Raw genomic sequence first — 25,958 nt, forward strand, 5'->3', positions numbered from 1 at the left:
CCCTGAGAGCTGTTTTGTGTTACCCATATTGTAACTCCATTGGGATGTATATTGTTTCTGTATTTAATATGGCTATATGGTTTTCCTTCTGTTTATAGATTTGTCAAACAGCGGGCAAGCTTAGGAGCTATGGTGGTACTCCTCTGCCTTGGCCTTCTTCTCTTCATTCGTTTTGGCATGCATCTACAAGCTAGCCCATAGAGAGATCAAATTATCTTTTATCAGGCCATGACCGCCCTGAAGGCTGACAGCCCCCCATTAGTATGGCTCTTGATGCTGGATCGGTAGTCAAACATGGTTAATGAAGGAGGTGGCTGTGTACCGACCTAAGACAGGAGCTGCAGCATGCTCTGCAGGCTCTGATGACGGGTAAGGACATATGCTGACCACTCAGCCTAAGACAGACACGGTCCCAAGCCTTAGTTTAATATTAAAGAAGGGGGATCTGTCGGGGTTTCTAGGGCCCCCAGCCTTGGGCATGGTCAAGATGACGCCTGACGCTGAGCCAAAAGCGGCCAGCTATACAGTAAACAACCAGCGAATTCCAATGATTGCCTAGTTAACGATGTGACTAGAGCATGCCCCCCTCGTGTACCCATCCTGTGCCTGCAGCTGTCCGCGTTTATCTCGTGTACTCTCCCCTGATTGGTTGAAGTGTATATAAGCCTGGTGGGTGGGAGAGTAGGGGGCAGAAGGTGAGGAAGGGACGGAAGAAGCGGAAGAAGCGGCGGTGGAGACTGGAGCAGAGCTGGAAGCTGGGAGTACGTGGGAGCTGGAAGAAGCTGGGAGAAAGGAAGCTGGGAGTGTGCAGAAGCTAGGGGTAAGAGAAGCGTAGGAGAGGAACTGTGCACAATAAACTTCCAAAGCTTCAGACATTTGTCGTGTCTCTCTCTGCGACCAGAGGGGACGCGATACCTACCAGTCCTAGTTTCTGTTGAGATATAGAATTGCCCGTGCTATTATCAAGAAACAGAAGAGGCTTTGACATTGCAACAGCCGTGATCATTGCCATCACAGTCCTTGCAGTAGCAGCATTGACACAACCATAACAACGATCATTTGGCCGAAAATACAGCTGCAGCCTTACAGACCATAGAGACTCTATCAGAAAGTGGACTTACTATAAGAACAAGTGGATACCTTGCAAGAACTTTTGGGACTGGGATGTGTTTATTCCCTGAGAGCTGTTTGTGTTGCCCGTATTGTAACTCTACTGGGATGTATATTGTTTCTGTATTTAATATGGCTACATGGTTTTTCTTCTGTTTATAGATTTGTCAAACAGCAGGCAGGCTTAGGAGCTATGGTGGTACTCCTCTGCCTTGGCCTCCTTCTCTTCATTCATTTTGGCATGCATCTACGAGCTAGTCAATAGAGAGATCAAATTATTTTTCATCAGGCCATGACCGCCCTAAAGGCTGACAGCCCCCCATTAGTATGGCTCTTGATGCTGGACCGGTAGTCAAAGACGGGTAATGAAGGAGGTGGCTGTGTACCAACCTAAGACAGGAGCTGCAGCATGCTCTGCAGGCTCTGATGACGGGTAAGGACATATGCTGACCACTCAGCCTAAGACAGACACGGTCCCGAGCCTTAGTTTAATAATAAAGAAGGGGGATATGTCAGGGTTCCCGGGACCCCCAGCCTTGAGCACGGTCAAGATGGCGCCTGGCGCTGAGCCAAAAGCGGCCAGCTATACAGTAAACAACCAGCGAATTCCAATGATTGGCTAGTTAAAGATGTGATTAGAGCATGCCCCCCTCGTGTACCTATTCTATGCCTGCAGCTGTCCGCGCGTTTACCTCGTGTGCTCTCCCCTGATTGGTTGAAGTGTATATAAGCTTGGTGGGTGGGGGAGTAAGAGGCTGCTGAAGCTGAAGCTGGGAGTAAGGAGAAGCTGAGAGTAGAAGAAGCTGAGAGTAGGAGAAGAAGCGAGGAAGAAGAGTGCAAGCGAGGGCGTGAGCCGAGCGGGAGAAGTGGAGTGGCCGAAGCAGGTGTGAGCCGAGCGGAAGAAGTGGAGCGACCGGAGCAGGCAAGAGTTAAGCAGAGGGAAAGAGAGTGAGAGAAAGAAAAGAGAGAAAGGGATAGAAAAGAGGGAAAGAAAGGAAGACTGTGCACAATAAACTTCCAAAGCTTCAGACGTTTGTCGTGTCTCTCTCTGCGGGCAGAGGGAACGCGATACACATGGTCAAGTGTATTTCATCCCATGGATGCAAGTTTGGTTCAGCATCAGGAAATCAATAAATGTAATTCACCATATCAATAGACTTAAAGTCAAGAATCACATGATTATTTCAATAGATGCAGAAAAAGCATTTGATAAAAAACAGCACTCCTTCATGGTCAAAACACTAGAAAAAATAGGGATAGTGGAAACATTCCTTAACATTGTAAAGAACATCTATGCTAAGCCCATGGCTAATATCATTCTAAATGGTGAAAAATTGAAAGCATTCCCCCTAAAAACTCTAACAAGGTAGGGATGCCCTCTTTCACCACTTCTATTCAATATCATCCTTGAAACTCTAGCCAGAGCAATTAGACAGACCAAAGAAATTAAAGGGATATGAATAGGAAAAGAAGAACTCAAACTATCCCTATTTGCTGATGATATGATTATATACTTAGAGGAACCAGGAAATTCCACCAGAAAACTTTTAGAACTCATAAGTGAATTCAGTAAACTAGTGGGATATAAGATCAATGCACATAAATCTAATTCATTTTTATATATAAGTGATGAATCTTCAGAAAGAGAAATTAGGCAAGCTACCCCATTCACAATAGCATTGAAAAAAATAAAATACTTGGGAATCAATCTCACAAAAGAGGTGAAAGACCTCTACAATGAGAACTACAGAACACTAAAGAAAGAAATTAAAGAAAACCTTAGAAGATGGAAAGATCTCCCATGTTCTTGGATAGAAAGAATTAAGAATTAATATTGTCAAAATGGCTATACTACCAAAAGTGCTATACAGATTCAATGCAATTCCAATTAAAATCCCAATGATGTACCTTGCAGAAATAGAGCAAGCAATTATGAAATTCATCTGGAAGAATAAAAAACCCAGAATAACTAAAGTAATCCTTGGCAGAAAGAGTGAAGCTGGGTGTATTGCAATACCAGGTCTTCATCTATACTACAAAGCTTTAGTAACAAAAACATCATGGTATTGTTTCCAAAATAGAAAGGTGGATCAATGGTACAGAATAGAGGACACGGACACAAACCCAAATAAATAAAATTTTCTCATACTAGACAAAGGGACCAAAAATTTGCAATGGAGAAAAGATAGCCTCTTCAACAAATGGTGCTGGGAGAATTGGAAATCTGTATGCAACAGAATGAAACTAAACCCATATCTCTCACCATGCATGAAACTAAACTCAAAATGGATTAAGGACCTTGGAATCAGACAAGAGACCTTGCATCTTATAGAAGAAAAAGTAGGTCCAGATCCTCAACATGTTGGCTTAGAACCAGAGTTCCTCAACCGGACTCCCGTAACACAAGAATGAAAAGCAAGAATCAATAAATGGGATAGATTCAAACTAAAAAGCTTTCTCTCAGCAAAGTAAACTATCAGCAATGCAAAGAAAGAGCCTACAGAGTGGGAGAAAATCTTTACCAATCATACTTCAGATAGAGCACTAATCTCCAGAATCTATAAAGACCTCAAAAAAGTCTACACCAAGAATACAAATAATCCAATTGACAAAAAGAGCTAAGGAAAAGAACAGACACTTCACAGAAGAAGATCTACAAGCAATCAACAAACATATGAAAAAATGTCCAACATCTCTAGTAATAAGAGAAATGCAAATGAAAACCACCTAAGATTCCATCTCACCCCAATGAGAATGGCGATTATCAAGAATACAAGCAACAATAGGTGTTGGTGAGGATGTGGGGAGAAAAATACACTCATACATTGCTGGTGGGGCTGCAAATTAGTGCAGTCACTCTGGAAAGCAGTGTGGAGACTCCTTGGAAAACTTGGAATGGAACCACCATTTGACCCAGCTATCCCACCCTTTGGCCTATACCCAAAGGACTTAAAATCAGCATACTACAGAGATACAGCCACATCAATGTTCATAGCTGCTCAGTTCACAATTGCCAGATTGTGGAACCAATCTAGATGTCCTTCAATTGATGAATGGATAAAGAAACTGTGATATATATATACAATGGAATATTACTCAGCCATAAAGAATGTTAAAATTATGGCATTTGCAGGCAAATGAATGAGATTGGAGAATATCATGCTAAGTGAGATAAGCCAATCTCAAAAAACCAAAGGACAAATGATCTCGCTAATAAGTGGATGATGACACATAATGGGTGGTGGGAGGGGTTAGTGTTATGTTTAGAATTAGGGTTAGGGAGGGGGGAAGAATGGAGGAAGGAAAGATTGTATAGAGGGAAAAATGGGTGGGAGGTGTTGGGGGAAGGGAAAAAATTACAGAATGAATCAAACAACATTACCCTATATAAATTTATGATTACACAAATGGTATGCATTTACACCATGTACAAACAGAGAAACAACTTGTATCCCATCTGTTTACAATAAAAAAAAAAGCTTGTGAATGTAATGACTAGGGATGCAATGCCAAATCATCCCCAAAATCTCCTTTTATCTCTCCTCCTGCTCTGTCCTCCATTGATCACTGATATAATTTTCTGACAGGGATCAGCTATTAACAGTTTCCTGCTTTAGTAAAGGTGGGGTATTTTATTCCCTAAGGAGAAACCTCTAGATTTTATGTCTTGAGATGCAAAAAGGTCATTTGCAAGATTATTGTGAAAAGAAGAATTAAGAATTATTTTGTCATTGATTGACTTTGTCTAGGAATGCTTCCCTGCATAGAAGTTCACAGACACATAACCTCAGGGAATGAAGTCATATACCTTAAATGAGCTCATCCTGTCCTGACAATACAGCCCGTACCTTAGAGCGCTGGCTTTGCTAGCAGAAAGGCTGGGGTTCAAATCCCCAGCACCGAGGGATGGGAAAATATAAAAACACAAGGAAAACACTTCTGAGGTTTTCAAACTTCCACCCTCTCAAACTATTACTTTGTTCTCCTCTGTTTTTCAGCTAAATTGACACTGTTGAAGATCTACTAGTTTCACCTCCAAGCATTTTCCATTCACACATTTCAGCCCAGAGATGCACTCAAAGGGAACTCTGCATTCCAACTTTCAACTCTCATTAGTTCAGACATTATATCTCACACATGACTATGCTATCCCCATCTTTTCCCAGCAACTTCTCTTGACAGTCAATATTCACCAGGTTGCAGTGGCAGGAAATTCAAAATGACACCTGATTGGCCCTTGCCAATTTTGAAACATTTTGCACACATACTTAGACTGCCAATAAAGGGGACTTCCGCACCTGAGCACTTTCCATGTGAAACACAAAGTCTACTGGAAAACCAACATGTGAAGGCAAAAGACAGTCACCCCTGGCCCTGATTTTTCTAGTCATCTTTACTTTGCATTTGTTTACTTATGACTTGAGGAAATGTAGAAGGATTTGGGGTTGAATCCATGTTAGTACTGATAGCATTCAGGACTAATGGGGGAATTTACCACCTACTCTCCCACTCTCTCTGGAGCTCCAGTGTTAAAAGGAACAGAGCACATGTAGAGACTCTTGTTAATTTTGATGGATGTTCTCAGTTGATGCACTGTAGAAGTGGTAAAAGCGTATGTTGTTCTCATCTTTACCATGGATCTGGGAATTTTTGTATTGTGCTTCATAAGGCAAAAAAAAATTCATTCTAAGATCTCACAATGAAATTAGAAACCAGTGAAATTAGGCAAGTAGCAGGTTGGTGGTTGGTAGAAGCAATTCCAGAAATAAAATGAACTTGACAGTTTGCCAATGCCTGTGGTAGAAGTTTCCTGCTCAGTAAGTCCGATCCCACATTCAGATAATCTTGAACTACTCCAGTTTTGATATTCAGGTTTTGCCCATGTTGGGTCTTCACTTGTGCCTTTTAGCAGATCTGTTTCTGTTTCCATTTGTGATATTGCGGTACAGTCTTTATTTCAAGAGCTGAGTTCTGTGCTGTGTATTCCAAATTAAACTCATTTAAATCCTATTGTGTGGGTGTACGTGCTCTGTTTTAGTGAAAGTCTTTCCTATGGTTTTGTGCCAGAAAAAATACATTCAGCATATGTATAATCAGCTGTCCCTTGAGAATAGCAAGAAAAAGCCATGAATTTGCAAGGACGTTGAATTCCTTGCAAGGTGATTTAGGGTCTGTGTTGATTGTTTCTTACAGAATGAACTGGCAAGTACTACTTCTTGTATTTCTAGAGTATGTTGAATCTGAAGACATGTCGTGGAACTTGAGGGTAGACCAACATGGCTGAGTAGTTTGAGAATGTCTGTGCACCTAAGTAGGTTTTCAGTACCAACACCTTTTTGCTTTCTTGCCCCCAAATTATCCTTGCTCTTTTTCTTTGAATATTCATCATGAAAGCTTTACATCATTGCCCTTTTCAGCATGGTGCATGTTCCAATATGGGGATATGTCACATGATGCTGTGTTCCTCATGCCATCTGCAGGCTCCTATAACATTTTCTGACTTGTAGTCATCATTATTCTGGTACTGGTAATAGGGCTTAGGGAAATTTTCCACAGGGCATTGTGCCAGGCAGGCACTAGTCTGTTCAAGAGAATGAGCACATGTGTGAACACATTTCTGCATCCCAAGCTGAGTTGAGGTTGTCCTAGAAGTTCCCAGAAGGTAAATTTCTGAGTGCATTCTAGTTTTAAGGCCACAGCAAGGAGGTGTGGTCTTACAGGTGAAGTGAGCACAGAATATCTCTCCTTTCATGTCAGCATCATCCTGTTCTCTGTCCAATCTGCTGAGTGAATGACTCACATCTGTCCTTACTAGCCATCAGATTGGCATCCCACCTTCACCTAGAAGACCCATTTACCAGGTTCCAACTGTCTCCTGACCGAATTTACCGCAAGATTGGGAGTGAAATGTCCCAATTTAAAGATCAACTAAGGCACCATGCTCACTGCATGCTCCACTGCGGTGAGCCTCAGCAGCCATCATTCAATGTGGTTTGTAGGACCCTCAGCTAGTATCCTGACTGGAATATTCTGGCTGTGCCCCATCCTGGATGAGTGGGTTCAGAAGGAAATAGCACTGGAGCAGGAGCTCAGCTTGGTGATCCACGTGACCCAAGAACACCTGCACCCAAACTGGCCCACTGGACCTGGTGGAGAATAATTGTCTGCTTTCATGATGCCCGGTGCAGCCAAACAACTGCAGAGTCACTTAGCAGACCAGAGTTTAGTGTTAACTGCCCAGTTTCAGAGGGGTTCCTTGTCCTGATCAGTCCTGGAGTGATCCATCTACTGCAAGGTTGTGCCCTGCACACAGCCTGGATCCTCATCTACTGGCTGATGATGTTTGGATAATATTTGGAACAACTGTATTTTTCTGGCACTTGCTCCCTTCATTTTTCCTCTGACCATCACAACTGAGCTGGTGCTTGTTTTCAATCTTGGTCAAAAGTGGCCAGGAGCGGAAGCATCTCTGTTTGCCATGGGAAACTGGATGCCAACGTGCTGACCTGCCTTTCTTCTGTGACTTCAGGCAGTATCTGTGGTGCAGGTGCCCTGTAATGGCAGCTGTTCCTCAAAATTCATGTTGCCCAAGGTTTGTAAAATCTCCCTGCAGAGAGAAACCAAATGTGTTCTCCAACCGGAGCCTGTAATCCCCGAGCCATTTACACCCAACCTAACCAATGCCTGCCCCTCCCACCTTGATTACAGAAGCCTTCCCACTTTTTGCTCTCATATAGCAGGAGCACTGATAACCAAGTGAGGCATTGTCCTAAGTGGAATTGAATGCAACTGAATCATTGAGAGATCATGGATATGAATTTCAGCCTTTATCTGACTGTAATAAATCTTGAGAGTAAAAGCTGCAAACCTACCAAGCAGAAGATTGAAATTGGATGAGTCATGTTTCCTTTCTACAAGCAAATACCAGTCCTGGGAAAGCAGACCCCAAGAGCCATCACCACACGAATTTGCTTGTTTATATTTCAGGACAATGTCTAAGATGATGAGGCATTCACTCATTGAAGGAAACTGGCCTTTCCCAAGAGAAATACCTTTCTCTATCTCACCCATTCCTGAGATGATAGGCAATATCCAGCACCAGCACTGGTTTGTGCATTTTGCACAGCAATCTGCTGTTATAATTTTTCAAAGTAAAATGACCAAAGGAAAAGTAAAGAAAAAAAAAAAAAAAGAACAAGAAATGTGTCAGTAGATTGCCAATGTAATGGCTAGGGATGCAACAGTGAATGATCCCAAAAATCTCCTCTCATACTAACAACCTGAGCATATTCTAATTCCCACATAGGCCTGCCTCTCTCATGCCCTGGCCTCCATGGACCACTGATATAATTTTTTGCTCAGAGATCAGCTACAACTATTTTACTCTTTAAGTAAAGATGTGACAATTCTTTCCCTCAGGACACAGCATTAGAGTGTGGAACTTGACATGCAAAAAATTTATTTGCAAGATTGTTGTGAAAAGGAGATTTAAGAATTCCTTAGACATTGTTTTGCTTTCTTTATGGCTGCTTGTCTGCACAAATCTTCACAGACACAGAACCTGAGGGAATCAAGTGATGTACCTTAAAGGAGCTCTTCCTGTGGAGAGGATTTGGACCATCCTGTAGGGCGCTTGCTTTTCAGGTGGAAAAATTGCAGTTCAAATTCCCAGTTCCGGGGTTGGGGAAAAAAAAAACAGGAAAAATCACTTCTGAGGGTGCCAAACTTCCATCCTCCCAACATATTTTTTTTTTGCCTCTGTTAATCATTGAAATCAACACTGTGTAACATGTACTACTTTCACTTGCAAGTAATTTCCTTTGACACCTTCCATCAGGGAGCTGTACTCAAAGGGAGAAGTGCATCCCCAGTCACCTGCATTTCTTAAGAGTACGTGTTCCTTCACATCTTTCAACTCTCATTAGTTTATATGGTACATCTCACTCATGAGTATGCTATGCACATATTTTTCCAGCAACTTCTCCCAATATTCAATGTGCACCAGGTTCAGTGGCAAGAAATTCCAAATGACATTTCACTGGTCCTTGGCAATATTGAGGCTTTTTGGACACACTCCCAGACTGCTAATAAAGGGGACTTCCACACCTGAGCACTTTTCCTGTGATCCACAATGTCAACAGGAAAGGAACAGGTGAACACAAAAGACAGCCACACTTGACGCTGAGTTTCCTAGTCAGGTTAACTTTGCATTGGCTTGCTTATGACTAGATGTAAAATGGTAGGAAGTGGGGCTGAATCCATCTTAGCTTCTTCTGATAGCATTCAGTGGAAATTGGAGGTTATGACCACTTCTCCCACTATCATTGGAGCTCCAGTGTCAGAAGGAATGGAGAACTTGTATAGAATCTTGTTAGTTTTTATGATGTCCTCAAGTGATGCACTGTAGTGGTGGGTAGAGCATATGTTGTTCTTGTGTTTACCATGGATCTGGGAATTGTTGGATTTTGCTTTGTAGGGTAAGGGATGACCAAGGAACCATTTGTTGCAAGAACTCACACTGAAAGAAGGAAGCCAGTGACATTAGACCTGTGGCAGGTTGGTGGTGGGTAGAAGCAAGTCAAGAAATAAAACCATTTGACAATTTGCAAATGCCTGTGGTACAACTTTCCTGCCCAGCAAGTCTGATCACACATTCAGATATTCTTGAACTACTCCTGTTTTGATATTCAGTTCTGGTTCTTCACATTTGCCTTTTAGCAGAGCTGTTTCTGTTTACATTTGTGATGTTGTGGTGCAGTCTTTACTTTCACAGGTGGGTTCATTACTGCATATTACAAATTCAACTTGTTTAAATTGTAGTTCATTGGTACAAGTGCTGTGTTTTAAATAAAATATTTTCTCATGGTTTATGTGCCAGAAAATCTATGAATCAGCATATGTATAATCAGCTGTCACTTGAGAGCAATAAGAAAGAGTCACGAGTTTGCAAGGACTTTGAGGTCATTGCAGGGGATTTACGGTCTGTAATAATGGTGGATAACAGAGAGAACTGTCAAGTACTACTTTCTGTATTTGTAGAGTTTTTTGAATCTGAAGACATGTTTTGGAATTTGAGGGTGGATGATAATGGCTGAATAGATTTAGAATGTCTTTTCATTGAAGTAGGCTTTCAGCACCAATAGCCTTCTGCTGTCAGTGCCAACAAAATGTCCTTGCTCTCCCTGTTTGAATATTCATCTTCCAAGATTTTCATCATAGCTCTTTCAGCACTGTGAATGTTCCTATCTGGTTTTAAGCCACATAATGCTGTTTTCCTCATGCCATCAGCAGGCTCTTATATGATCCACTGGCTTGTAGGTGGCATCTTCCTGGGGCTGTTAAGAGGACTGGTGGAAATTTTCCACAGGGCCTTGTGCCCGGCTGGCACTTCTCTGGTCAAGAGAGAGAACACATGTGTGAACACAGATAGGTCAGTCTTTTTGCATCTCGAGGTGAGTTGAGGTGGCCCTGGAATTTCCAGCAGGTAAATATCTGAGTGCAGCCTAGTTTTAAGACCACAGCCAAGGAGGTGTGGCCTTGCAGGTATAGTGAGCACAGAATATCTCTCCTGGCATGTCAGCACCATCCTATCCTCCATTCAACATCCTGAGTGAATGAGTCTCACAACACCACATAAACCTTCAGAAGATGCATCCACATTCACCTAGAAGACCCACTGTCCAGGTTCCAGCTGTCAGCTGGCTGAGCTTTCTAGGAAAATAGGAGAACCTTCAAGATTGTATGTGAAGTGTCCCAATTCAAAGATCACATAACCCATCATGCTCACTGCATGCTCCACTGCCATGAGCTCTCACCAGGCATTATTCATCGTGGTTGCTAGGGTCCTAGGCCAGTTTCCTGTCGAGGATATTCCAGGTGTGCACAGTCCTGGAGAAATGAGCTAGGAAGGAAATAGTGCATTTCTCAAAGCACACATACACCCCAACCAGGCCAACTGGAACTTGTGGGGGATAATTGCCTGCTGTCATGATTCCTAGTGCAGTCATACGAGTGCTTCATCACCAAGCAGACAAGAAGTTTAGTGTGAGTTGTCAGGCTTCAGAGAATTTCCTTGTCCTCCCTGGTCCTGGAGGGATCCATGGACCATGGGGCTGTGCTCTCCTGGTCAAAGAGTTTAGAATCACATTTTGGAAAATCTCAGTTTCCTGGCACTCCCTCCCTTCTTCTTTCCTCTTACCATCACAACTGAGCTGGTGCTTGTTTTCAATGTTGGTCTGAAGCGGCCAGGAGCGGAAGCTTCTCTGGTTACCATGGGAACCGTGATGCCATGGAATTGTCAGGACTTTCCTCTGTGACCTCAGGCAGAATCTGTGATGTGGTTGCCAGGTCAAGGTAGCCTCTCTGCAAAATCCTTGTTGCTCAAGTCTTGGAAAAACCCTCTGGGGAGAGAAAACAACTGCTTTCCAATTGGAGCCTGGAATCTCCTAGCCATTTGCATCTGAACTGCCCAATGCTTGCCCCTTCCACCTGGATAACAAGAGCTCTCCCACTTTTGCTCTCAAGTCACAGAAGCACTGGTAACCAAGTGAGGGGTTATCCTCAGTACAACTGAATGCAACTGAATCATTGAGAGATCAGGGATATGAATTTCAGCCCTTAGCCTACTCTAATAATTCTTGAGAGTAAAAACTACAAACCTACAAGAGGAAGATTAAAATTGGATAAGGAATATTGCTTTTCTGCCAACAAAGATGGGTCCTGGGAATCCAGACCAGGAGAGTCATCACCACTTGACTTTGCCTGGTTATATTTCCTGACATCATCTGACTATGTTGATGAGGCATTCCCTCTTTGTAAAAAAACTGGCCTTTCACAGGAGAAACACCTTCCTGTAACTCACCCCTACCTCAGATGATAGGCAAGATCCACAACCATCACTGGCTTGTGCATTTTTTAAAGCACTCTGCTGGTTAGAATTTTCCAAAGGAAAAGGCCAAAAGGAAAATGAAAAGAAAAAAAAGATCAAGGAAGGTGTGAGAAGATTGTGAATGTAATGGCTGGTGATGTGGTGATGCAATGCCGAATGATCTCCAAAATCTCCTTTCATACTAACAACATGATCATATTCTTATACCCATATAGTCCTGCCTGACCTCGTGCTCTGCCCTCCATGGATCTCTGATATAATTTTCTGCTCAGGGATCAGCTATAACCGGTTTCCTCTTTAAGTAAACAGGGGTTAGTTTCTTTCCCTAAGGAAAATCCCCTCAATTGTATGACTTGAGATACAAAAAGGGTCATTTGCAAGATTCTTGTGAGAAGGAGAATTAAGAATTTATTAGTCATGGAAAGATGGGTGGTGGGTGCTCAACTCAGTAGAGCATGCAGTGCAGTGTCTTGGTTTAGGGGATCACTGATTTTGGACATATCACATTCCATCTGTCAGGTTTCTCCTCATAAGCAACAAAGCCTGTAAAGGAGAGAGCTGGAATATGGGATGTCCATGTTCCATGTGAAGGTGAGTGTCTCCTTTGGTGGCTCATGCAGAGAGCAGGGACTCATTCACTCAGCATGTTGGATGGAGGACAGTATGAACCTGACATGAAAGGAAAGTTGCTCTTTGCTCACTCCAAATGCCAGGCCTCTCCTCCCTGGCTGCTGACCTACAACTAGGCTGCACCCAGACACTTACCTGCTGAGATATTTCCAGGGGCATGTCAAACCATCGCAAGATGCACAAATGTCTTGCTATTCTGTATTCACAAAATGTTTCATCTTCTTGATGAGACAAATGCCACTCTGTCACAAGGGCCTGTGGGATATTGCCAGAAGCCCTCTAAACAGCACCTGCAGGGAGCAGACTTCAAGCCAGGGAATGAAATAGCAGCCTAGTGATGGCATGATGAGCACAGTTACACAGGTCATAACACCAGGCTTGAACATAGACTGTGCTCACAGTGGAATGGTGCAAAGATTCCAATCTGAATATTCAAAAGGGGAATGTAAGCACATTTTGGGGGGTAAGAACAGTTTACGGGTGTTGATGCTGGAAAACAATTTTGGAGAAGAGACACTATGAAATTCGCCATTGTTCATGGTCATCACACAAACTCCATGACATATATTCAACCTCATCATACACTACAAATAGAGGAAGTAATTATTGCCCATTCATTCTGTATGCAACCATGAATACTGACCCTCATTCCCTTTGATTGTTTGGAGATCTTCTTCTGTGAAGTGTCTGTTCATATTCTTTAGCCCATTTGATAGTTGGGTTATTTGTATTCTTCATGTAGAGTTTTTTGACTTCTTTATATATTCTGGAAATTAGTGCTCTATCTGAAGCATGAGTGGCAAAGATTTTCTCCCACTCTATATGCTCTCTCTTTGCACTAATGATAGTTTACTTTGCTGAGAGAAAGCTATTTAGTTTGAATCTATCCCAGTTATTGATTCTTGCTTTTATTTCTTGTGCTATGGGAGTCCTGCTAAGAAAGTCTGATCTTAAGTCAACAAGGTGAAGATTTGGATTGACATTTTCTTCTACAAGATGTACGGTCTCTGGTCTGATTTCAAGGTCCTTGATCCATTGTGAGTTGAGTTTTGTGCAGGATGAGAGATAGGGGTTTAGTTTCATTCTGTTGGATATGGATTTCCAGTTTTCCCAGCACCATTTGTTGAAGAGGCTACCTTTTCTCCATTGCATATTTTTGGCACCTTTGTCTAGTATGAGAAAATTGTATTTATTTGGGTTTGTGTCCATGTCCTCTATTCTGTACCATTGATCTACCTGTCTATTTTGGAGTCAATACCATGCCGTTTTTGTTACTATTGCTTTGTAGTAGAGTTCAAGTTCTGGTATTGCGATACCCCCTGTTTCATTCTTCCTGCTAAGGATTGCTTTAGTTATTCTGGGTTTCTTATTCTTCCAGATGAATTTCATGATAGCTTGCTCTATTTCTGTAAGGTACGTCATTGGGATTTTATTTGGAATTGCAGTGAATCTGTATAGCACTTTTGGTAGTATGGCCATTTTGACAATATTAATTCTGCCTATCCAAGAACATGGGAGATCTTTCCATCTTCTAAGTTCTTCCTCTATTTCTTTCTTGTTAGTGTGGCTAAGAGTTGTCTATTTTGTTTACTTTCTCAAAGAACCAACTTTTTGTTTAGTCAATTTTTTGAATAGTTTCTTTTGTTTCAATTTCATTGATTTCAGCTCTGATTTTAATTATTTCCTGTCTTCTACTACTTTTGCTGTTATTCTGTTCTTCTTTTTCTAGGGCTTTGAGCTGTAATGTTAGGTCATTTAGTTGTTGACTTTTCATTCTTTTCTGGAATGCGCTCCATTCAATGAATTTTTCTCTTAGTACTGCTTTCACAGTGTCCCAGAGATTTTGTAGTTTTGTAGTTTTGTAGATTTTGATGTTTTGTCGTTTTCATTGTAGAGATCTTTTACCTCATTGGTTAGATTGATTCCCAAATATTTTTTTTCAGGCTATTGCAAATGGGGTTGTTTTCCTAATTTCCCTTTCAGCTGTTTTGTCGCTTGTGTATAAAAATGCTTTAGATTTATGCATGTTGATTTTATATCCTGCTATTTTGCTGAATTCATTGATGAGGTCTAGAAGTTTTCTAGAGGAGGTTTTTTGATCCTCTAATTATAGAATCATGTCATCCACAAATAGTGAGAGCTTAAGTTTCTCTTTTCCTATTTGTAATCCTTTAATTTCTTTGGTCTGCCTAATTGCTCTGGCTAGAGTTTCGAGGGCAATGTTGAATAGAAGTGATGAAAGAGGACATCCCTGTCTGGTTCCCATTTTTAAAGGGAATGGTTTCAGTTTGTCTCCATTAAGAATGATGTTGGCCATGGGCTTAGCATAAATAACCTTTACAATGTTCAGGTATGTTCCTATGAATCTTATTTTTTCTAGTGTTTTGAACATGAAGGGGTGTTGTGTTTTGTTGAATGGTTTTCTGCATCAATGGAAATAGCCAAATGATTCTTATCCATAAGTCTATTGACATCATGGATTACATTTATTGATTTACAGATGTTAAACCATCCTTGCATTCCAGGGATGAACCCCACTTGATCATGGTGCACAGTTTTCTTAATATGTTTTTGGATACGTTTTACCAATATTTTGTTAAGGACTTTTGCATCTATATTCATCAAAGATATTGGTCTAAAATTTTATTTCCTTGATGTGTTTTTGCCTGGTTTGGGTATGAGGGTGATACTAGCTTCATAGAATGAGTTCAGTAGGGTACCCTCCTTTTCTATTTCTTGGAATACTTTGAAAAGTATTGGAATGAGTTTTCTTTGAAGGTCTTGTAGAACTCGGCTGAGAATCCATCTGGTCCTGGGTTTTTCTTGGATGGTAGATTTTTAATGTCTTCTTCTATTCCATTGCTTGATATTGATCTGTTTAAATTTTGTATGTCCTCCTGGTTCAGTTTGAGAGGAGCATATGTCTCTAGAAATTTGTCACTGTCTTCAGTAGTGTCTATTTTGTTGGAATACAGATTTTCAAAGTAGCTTCTCATTATGTTCTGTATCTCAGTGGTGTCTGTCGCGATATTTTATTTTACATCACAAATTTAGTAATTTGAGTTTTCTCTCTTCCTCTCTTTGTTAGTGTGGCTAAGGGTTTGTCTATTTTGTTTACTTTCTCAAAGAACCAACTTTTTGTTTTGTCAATTTTTTGAATAGCTTCTTTTGTTTCAATTTAATTGATTTCAGTTCTGATTTTAATTATTTTCTGTCTTCTACTACATTTGCTGTTATTCTGTTCTTCTTTTTCTAGGTCTTTGCGCTGTAAAGTTAGGTTATTTAGTTGTTGACTTTTCATTCTTTTTGGAATGCATTCCATGCATTGAATTTTCCTATTAGTACTGCTTTCATAGTGTCCCAGAGATTTTGATATGTTGTATCACTGTTCTCATTGACCTCTAAGAATTTTTTTATCTCCCCCCTGATGTTTTTTGTTATCCATGTTTCATTCAATAGTATATTATTTAGACTCCTGGTGTTGGAGTAAGTTCTGTTTTTTATTTTTGTCATTGATTTCTATTCTTAGTCCATTATGATCTGCTAGAACCCAGGCAGTATCTCTGCTTTTTTGCATTTCCTAAGGGCTGCTTTGTGGCATAACATATGGTCTATTTTTGGAAGGTTCCATGTGCTGCTTAGAAGAAAGTGAATCAACTCGTTGATGAATGGAATATTCTATATATGTCTATTAAGTCTAGGTTATTGATTGTTTATTGAGTTCTATGGTTTCTTTGGTTGGATTTTGTTTGGAAGATCTATCTAGTGATGGCAGCAGTGTGATAGATTTACCCAGAATTATTTTGCTGTGGTCTATGTGATTCCTGAAATGGAGAAGGATTTGTTTGAAGGACAGGGGTACACCTTTGTTTGGGGCAAAAATATTTACTATTGTTATGTCTTCCTGATTTATGGTTACCTTAAGCAGTATGAAATGTCCTTCTTTATCCCTTCTAACTTTGGCTTGAAGTCCACTTTATCTGATATAAGGATGGAAACCCCTGCTCTTTTACTGAGCCCATGTGCATGGTAGGTTTTTTCCCATCCTTTCACCTTTAGTCTGTGGATGTATTTTTCTATGAGATGAGTCTCTTGCAGGCAGCATATTGTTGGGGCTTTCTTGTTAATGCATTCTGCCAGTCTATGTCTTTTGATTGATGAGTTTAGGCCATTAACATTAAGGGTTATTATTGAGATATGATTTGTATTCACAGTCATTTGGCTTATTTTTGGTTTTAGGTTGGCTTGGTATCTACTTTGAGTGGTTTTTCTCTAAGGTATTTCCTCCCTTTGCTGACCTACATTGTTGTTTTTCATTTCCTCCTCTTGGAAAATTTTGTTAAGAACATTTGTACTGCAGGTTTTATATTTGTAAATTCTTTTAACTTTTGTTTATCATGGAAAGATTTTATTTCATCTTCAAATCTGAAGGTTAGTTTTGCTGGGCATAGGATTCTTGGTTGGCAACCATGTTCTTTCAGAGCTTGAAATACGTTGTTCCAGGCCCTTCTAGCTTTTAGAGTCTGTTGAGAAGTCAGGTGCTATCCGTATTGGTCTCCCCCTATATGTAATCTGATGTTTTTCTCTCAAGGCCTTCAAAATCCTATCTTTATTTTGAATGTTAAGCATTTTCATTATAATGTGCCTTGGTGTAGATCTGTTGTGATTTTGTGCATTTGGTGTTCTGTAAGCCTCTTGTATTTGATTTTCCATTTCATTCTTCAGGTTTGGGAAATTTTCTGATATTATTTCATTGAATAAGTTGTTCATTCCTTTGGTTTGTGTCTCTGTGCCTTCTTCAATCTCAATAATTCTTAAATTTGTCTTTTATGATACCCCATAGTTCTTGGACATTCTGTTCATGATTTCTTACCATCTTTTCTGTTTGTGCAACTTTATTTTGAAGATTAAATATTTTGTCTTCATTGTCTGAGGTTCTGTCTTCCAAGTGGTCTAGTCTTTTGGTGATGATTTCCATTGAGTTTTTTATTCAGTTTATTGTCTCCTTCATTTCAAGGATTTCTGTTTTTTTTTTTTTTTTTGAGCATTATCATTCATTGCTTACATTTGCTCTCTTATCTCATTCTTTGCTTCATGAATCATATTAGTTGTTATGTATGAACTGAAATCCTTTTCTGACATTTCTTCTACCATACTGTCATTGGATTCTATTAGTATAGAATCTAGATTTGTTTGGAACATTTTCTTTCCCCGTTTTTTCATGTTGTTCATGTATCTTCCCCTCTAGGAGTGCAGAACTGGGGTATTGCAGATTTCCCCCTATAGGCTATAGTGGCCCTATAGGTTTCCAAAACCCTTTCTTTAAGGGGAGATTAATATTAGCAGTGCCCAATTCAGACACTATGCAATCCTAGACCAAATAGCCCCTATGAGGACAATAACCAAATTGTCATAATAAACAGAATGAGTTCAAATATTATCTTTGGTAAAAGAAACAGGTTTGCAATAAGGTCTGCAGTTTCTAATGGAGGACAAAGAGGATGCAGAGGAATGTAGAATGTGGCTGTTAATGGGATAAGAAAAGAATTTACAGAAGTTCTAGAAAATAGAAAGAGTGACAGTGTAATCAAAAGAAATTGGATATTAGCATGTAAAAATGCGAGAAAAAGACTGAGGGTACTGATAAACAAAAAGAAAAGAGAGCAAGAAAAGTAAAGAATTAAAAACTTAAAGTTTTTCAATAAGGAGAAAAAGAAAATCTATAGCATAACAGTCATATAATAATGAAACCTCCCAGTTTTCAGTAGCCTGATGCATGACAGGTACCTGACAATGAGCTTCAAGCCTCCAGCAGGCATTGCAGGATGGATTCTGCCCCACTTAAACATCAGAGCTACAGCTTCCAGGATTATCCAAGATGGCTGCTCTGGCTTCGAAATAAGTTGGCAAATCGGGAGCTGCAGCTCAGGAGTGGATGTGGTCAGCTGGAGGTGGGATGCAGTTGTTCAGGCAGGGGTCCAGGATGCCCGGTGTGTTTTGTGGGGTTGTGGGATCCTGGTGGCTGGCTGCAATCAGTCAGTCTGGGGTCCTGGTGATAGGGTGCAGTCAGTTGGTTTGGGGGTCCTGGCAGCAGGGAGCAGTCTCTTTGAGGGCCCTAGAGGCAGGGAGTGATCAGTCAGTCTGAGGGATCCTGGAGATGGGGCTCAGTCAGTCTGGCCAGGGGTCCTATGGGACCTGACTGTTGTCTCAAAATGGTGGCAACCACATGTAATCAAACCTGCAGGTACTGTAACAGTGAACTTCCAGGCAACAGCAGGCAGCTGGTGCTCCACTGGTGGTCAGCGATCAGTTTGCTAACTGGTGTTGGATGATCAGGAGGTGTACCTTGTGTGTTGGGTGATGGATAGATGTAAGGCAGGCAATGGACAGGCGAGAGGCAGGCAAATGGTGGATGATAGGCACCTGACAGTGAGCATTCTGCATTCAAAAAAGGCATCAATATGCTGGCAGACTGCAAGTCATCACAGCAGACAAATAGGGTAAACACCAGGGGATCCATTAGCAGCAAAAACTGCCTCACTGAGAAACAGATATCCTCTACTTGAAACCAGAGTTATGGAGGAACAAGGAACACAGGCTCCCTCTAGTTCACCATCTTGAATCTCCATCATATTTCTTATTTCTCTCCAAGTCTTGCTCCCCCTTTTATATTCCTAGTTTGTGTTAATGGCCACAGCACCTGAGCAGATTCTTTTCTGTCTTATCCCCAACATGTATTCAACCACCAAATACTTTTAAAGGTACCTATGAAGTTTCATTTAAGTTTGTCTCCTTCTATTCGTTTAGATAGCCATTACTTTGATTTAAAGGCTTCATGAGGCTTTTCTTGGACTGACTTTCCCATTTTACCCCCTCTAACATGCATTCTAAATTGCAAATCTGATTTGAGTTCTCCTCTCCCAGTTAAAATCTTTCAGTGGTTCTCTATAGCATACTTAAAAAAAAAAAAAAAAAAAAAAAAAAAAACTTCTTGCATGTCAGCCAAGAACTTTTTTGATATCACCTCTATGAGTACCCCTGGCTTCTTTTTCCTTAATTCCTATAACATTATTTCTCAACATTCTTAATTACTTGTAATACCCAGAACTCAATTTACTGTCATTTTCCCCTAACTTTATATAAATATTGGTGATTTACCCACTTATATGTCAATATTTCCTTTTTCTTTTAGTATATAGCCATGGGAGATTTGGGTACTTGTTGCCCTCTGTTCCAATAGTAGCTCCTCTACATTATTACTAGACCATCTGCTTAGGATGCAGTAAATATCTGTGGAGTGAATGAACACATTAAATGTTTGTTTCTTGTCTGTCTTCGTTCTATGACTCTGAGCTCTGTGAAAATAAGTATTTTCTGTTTTTCTGATTTTTCTGCACCTAGGAGATCATACATACTAAAAGCTCAGTTTGCTAAATGATGTTGCAAAAGAACAGTGAGGAATTGAAGTTTATTTTCCCAGGACCCCAAGGAAATGTGGGAATGAAGACAGACTAAATTAATCTCTATGGTAATGGCCTTTCAAGGTCTACTCTCAGGATTAAAGCATGTTGCATTTGTGTAATCCTGACTTTCTGAAATCCTGACTTGCCCTGAACATTTTGGTATAATGTTAAAAGGGAAAAGAGATATGACTGCCATACTGGTCTTCCAGACAAGTTCAACATTTTAACATGAAGAGAAATTGGCCAAGGCAATTGATAAGCAGAGATCTTGTGAAGTTTCTACTACAGAATTCAGAATTTCATTTGCTTGAAGGCCATACTGTATTCATTAGAAGTGACATTTATTAGATATCTCCTATGTGCTAGGCATTTGTCTAGCCTTGGAATAGTAAGTTAAATAAACAGGATTATTTAAAGAACTTTCAATATGCTAATAAAGGAGGCAGGAAATATGCATAGGTTTGTCCTGTATAAACAGAAAGTAAAGGGAGGGCATACTAAGAAGAGAACATCAGAAACAAAAGCTCTGGGTCAAGGATATCTGCTAAATTGTTGCTTAGTGCATAAGTCATCCAGTGTTTCAGGAAGACTTGATGTGTAGTGAAGATTAGTAAAAAATGAACCTGAAAAAGCAGGTTATACCAATCTGTGGTGGAATCTAAATGTCATCCCATGACATTATACCTTCTGGTAATACAAAGAATTGGTGTAAGTTGAAATGGTTTTCAAGGAAAGAAACATGCTGAATGAAAGAACCCTTGTGAGACTGGAAAAATTGTCAAAGAACATAGAAACTTGATTTCATTCATGGCAAGAATGTGGGTTCAGTGTTCTAGAAAAGGGTGGAATATTTCCCTTGATAAGAAGACAATAATTCCAGAGAATGAAGGAAAAAGAAAAATGGGACTTCATAGAGGGAATAGAGACCAAAGAAGAGGATAGACTGAGCTGGGCAGGCTTGGAAGACTAGGAGAAACTAGGTCAAAGATGAACTAGTGAAGATAAAATTCAGGGATGAGAGACAAGAATTTGGTAGGTAGACTGGTAAGTCATGGTTACAATAAAAAACTCAGGGCTCCTGTTGGAAGTTTGGTAAAGTCATAGGGATTCTTCTGAAGATTTCTTCTTTGCAAAAGCTGGAAGAATGTGTAACCGTAATAAGTTGAGATTTTTGTATATTTTCCTTCAGATCTCTTACTCTCATACCCATAATGCAGATTCTTCCAAATACTCATGTTTCCAATTGCTCTTAGCAAGTTACTTGAGCCTGGAATAAGAGGCCCATTTGCTTCAAGCCTACTAAGATGCTCTGACCTATGTTAATAAAATTTTCTCCCCTTACTTAATTGATATAATTAAAATATTCATTTAATGTGACTAGAATTAAGCCAACCATAGGTAACTTGCATTTGATGGTCCAGTGCTCTTAAATAGTACATGACATACTGCATAGACTGTAAGAAATTAAGAAATGGCAGACATTTGGAAAGATATTTTTTATCTATTAACTATATAGCACTATATTTTTTTCCCTCTGACATCATGAAGATCTTACTAGTAAACAGTAAACTATAATTCCAAGAAAAACACTGATAGTTTTAATTAAATACTAGTAATGATAGCAAATTTTATTATAATAATTATACAATCAAATAATTTCTTCTTTAGAAAGAAATTCCAAAATCATCTGGATTCTCCCTATTCTGAGGCTTAACTCTCCTCCATTCATCTCTGTTCAAATGGCCATCTAGTCATGTGACATCCTTTTGCTATTATGTTTAGATTTCTCACAATTTCAGAAGCAGCCCAAGGAAAGGTTTTGTTGACCTATGCATTAGACTAAAAACCCTGCCCCTATTAGAGGAAAAAGTAGGCCCAACTCTCTATCATGTTGACTCAAGAACCGACATTCTCCATAAGACTCCTAAAGCAGAAGTAAAATCAAGAATCAATAAATGGGATGGTATCAAATAAAAAACTTCTTCACAGCAAAGGAAAAAATCAAAAGAACTTTCAGAATGGTAGAAAATTTTTACCATCCACACCTCAGAGCATTAATCTCCAGGATATTCAAAGAACTCAAAAAACTTAATACCAAAAATCCCAAATAACTCAATCAATAAATGGGCAAAAGAATTGAACAGGCAACTCACAGAAGAAAGGCAATTGCTCAAAAATATGAAAAAATGGTCAATATCTCTAGTAATGAGAGAAATGCAAATTAAAACTATACTGGGAGTTCATCTCAGTCAGAGGTATATCAAGAATACAAGCAACAGTAAATGTTGGCAAGCATAAGGGAAAAATGTATGCTCATACATTGCTGGTGGACTGCAAACTGGTGCAACTACTGTGGAAAGCAGTATGGAGATTCCTCAGAAAATTTGAAATGGAATCACCATTTGACCCAGTTATTCCACTCCTTGGTTTATACCCAAAGGACTTTAAAACAGCACACTACAGGGACACATAAATGTTTATAAAACTCAATTCATGATAGCAAAGCTATGGAACAAACCTAGGTGCCCTTCGACAGATGAATAGATAAAGAAAATGTGGTACATATACACAATAGAACATTATTCAGCCATAAAGAAGAGTGAAATTATGGAATTTGCCAGTAAATGGATGGAACTGGAGAATATCATGCTAAATGAAATAAACCAGGACTAGGGTTGTGTCTCAGTGGTAGAGCACTTGGCTATATGTGTGAGGTCATGGGTTTGATCCTCAACACCACATAAAAAATAAATGAATAATATAAATGTATTATGTCCATCTACACCAAAAAAAAAAAATTAAAAGAAGAAATTAACCAGCCCCAAGAAATAAAAAGGCCAAAGTACTCTCTGATATGTGTATGATAACTCACAACAGGGGAGGGTAGGGAGAAAAAGTATGGATGTTCACTGGATTAGACAAAGGGGAATGAAAGGAAAGGAGGAGGGATGAGAATGGGAAAGACAGTAGAATGAATGAGACATAACATCCCTATGCTTATATATGAATACAAGACCAGGGTAATTCCACAACATGTTCAACCACAAGAATGGGATCCGAATTGGAATGTGTTGCACTCCATGTATGTATAATATGTCCAAATACACCTTACTGTCATGTATATCTAAAAATAGCAAATTAAGAAAAAAACCTTTATATGGACAAAAAAGGAAAAGGTCCTGTCTTTTTTATTTTTTAATGTTAAACTGATATTATGCAACCCACAAGATTTCACTCCTTGGTTCTAGTTTGACTCTTTGCCCTACTAAGTAGGTCTAATTCTTGTCCCATGGGTTATCCCTTCATTTATTTGAAAGAAACTCTCACATCTCCCCCAGATCTTAACTTCTTTTGCCTAAACTTCTCCAGCAAATTAATCTGTATTTCAAATGATATGTTTTCACATTCCTTAAATCATTCTTATCCCTCTCCTTATTCAATGAATTCCAGTTTTACTTTTATAATATTTTCAGGTGGTAATCTGACCAGTTTAGTGAACAATTATGTGTTCTGGGACATAATAATTTTTGATGATACTAGATTTAATCATGCCTTTTAGAAGCCTTATCCTCTGCTGACTCATATTGAGCCTACTGTCCCAAACCTCAAAGTTTTTTTTCTAGTACTCCTAGTCAAAACTGAAAGAAGGGATATAAAGGGGGTGTGAGGATTTGAAAGTTGAAAATTCTACATTCTGGACTAGTCTCCTACCAGGTGTTAACATGTTGTCTAAAATTAAGTCACACCATTTATATATTTGAAATTCTCTATAATGAAAGATGACATTCTTTTACTTCACAAATACATGCCAGTTTTCTAAAATTTAGATGAGTGGAATCATCTGTGGAAACATTTTGTAAAAAATCTTATGCCTGTCCCACTAGGATGTACTGAATAAGTATCACCAGAGATGGGATCAAAGCATCTCTAAGTTGGGAAAGTATCCCAGGTGATTCTAATATATGTTTATGGTTATAAATTACTACTTCAGAGTCACTTAAAAATAAATGTTCTAGTACTAACTTTTGACAGATATTATGCCACCCTCAAGATTTCAGTCATACATAATACTATTTAAAAGGAAGTACATAAAAACATTTAAACATCAAGTAATTAAGTAGTCAATTTGTATAGTCACTTACCTTTATATACTTGAGTGGCCCAGTGTCCTTGGGTCTCTGCAATGGACATAATGGCTCCTAAGCATCGAATCAAGCCTGTGATAGCAAGAGTTGGCTTTTATAGTTTTGGGGGGAAGACCTTTTTATATAGGGATATGTTGTTCATGACCACTTTGAATCTTCAAGGAAAGGAAAGGCAAAAGGATAGCCTGTGACCAAGATAACAGCATCAATGTTGTTCTCTCTGGATCCATCCTCAAATATGGCAGCTGTCTCTGTAAATTCCTTCACATTTCCCTTCACTTTCACCAAGCAGAAATTATATAATTTGACAGATCATTTATTGTTGGATGCTGACTCAGAGCTCTATGAGTGCTGATAAAGATGAAGAGGAGAAATGAGAGTGACTGAGAGAGGGAAAGAAGGGAAAAGAGAGAAATAAATCACATAACTAAATTTTTGCTTTGGTGGAGGTGGTTAAATAATAAGTCAAATGTTTCCCCTCAGTCTACCCCTGAAATTTGCAAAAGTTCTATTTATACCATTTCTACTTTATATCAGCTTTTCAGGGCAAAAGCTGAACCCTAGAAGTCACTGAAAGGGGAAGGTACTGGAGAAGTGAAGGAAGAAGAGTCTTGTTTGAAGAGTGCATATATGGTTTCTTAAGTAATAATAACACTCTGTGATATCATAAGGTCATAGGTCAATAGTTTCTGTCCACATATCATTAAGTTTCACAGAATTTAACTGCTAATATTCTGTTCAGTTCCATTTCTAATTCCTAAGGCACAAGAGGTAGACTTAGAATTTCATTTTCCAAGCTGTGTAATAAACTACATCCGTATAGCAATTTAGAATTTAAATTACATTTCCATGTATTAACTTGACAGTCACACAAACTCTATGAAGGTGATAGAATAGGTGTCATTTTCTAGGTTGTATAGTTGTGGAAACTGAAGTCAAGAGAAGTGAAGTGACTTGACCAATGTTATACAGCCTAGTATTTTAGAATTTCTATTAAAATAACTTTGTATAAACTCTGTTGGGATACTTTGGACTTGTTAAGTAGTGTTTTCTAGAGACAGCATGGAATAAGGGTATCAAAATAAATAAGTCAGTTTTCCAGTACCTTGGGTCTTAAAAAAATTAATTCAGTTTTAAAACAGTCTTAATTTCTGAATTTTAAGTCAGTAGGCTCTAAGAGTCCTCATCCCATTACTTTTCTGGCCTATCCTCAGGAATACTATGCATTTTACAACTATACCTGATTTGTTGAATTTAATTTGCTTTGATTTTAACTTATAGGCACATTCTTTTCTGCATCCCAACCTCATGATTTTATCTTTCTCTCTAAACCTATACCGTTTCACTACCAGTATCACCATTTACATAGTTGGCCAAGTCATAAAACTGTCTCATATCTGCTCACCAAGACTATATTCTTTATACCTTAAAAAGGAAGATTACCCAGAATAGTTTTGTTTATTCCCTATCCCCTCTGAACTATTATAGTTGTCTTTAGGGCTCCATTCCTATCTGCCTTCTATATCATTTGCTTTAGAATAGAAAGGCAAATAAACATGATTTTAGCATCCTCAATTTAGAAAAGAAAATAAAAATCTAAAAAGAATATGATCACGTCAGGTGCAGTGGTCATTCTAAAATACTTTTATTACAGATTTATTATTATGTCACTCACTTGCTTAAATTCTAGGCAAGTGCTCTGCCACTGAGCTAAATCCCTAA

The 25,958-nt window shown here is 39.3% G+C and overlaps 1 pseudogene; it reads right to left on the reverse strand.

Moving 5' to 3' along the window:
* The window catches only part of LOC124974938 (flavin-containing monooxygenase 5-like), a 472,178-nt pseudogene that overhangs the window by 425,274 nt on the left and 20,946 nt on the right, over positions 1-25,958 (reverse strand).

Source organism: Sciurus carolinensis, unplaced genomic scaffold (assembly GCF_902686445.1).
Source record: "Sciurus carolinensis unplaced genomic scaffold, mSciCar1.2, whole genome shotgun sequence".
Lineage (NCBI taxonomy): Eukaryota > Metazoa > Chordata > Mammalia > Rodentia > Sciuridae > Sciurus > Sciurus carolinensis.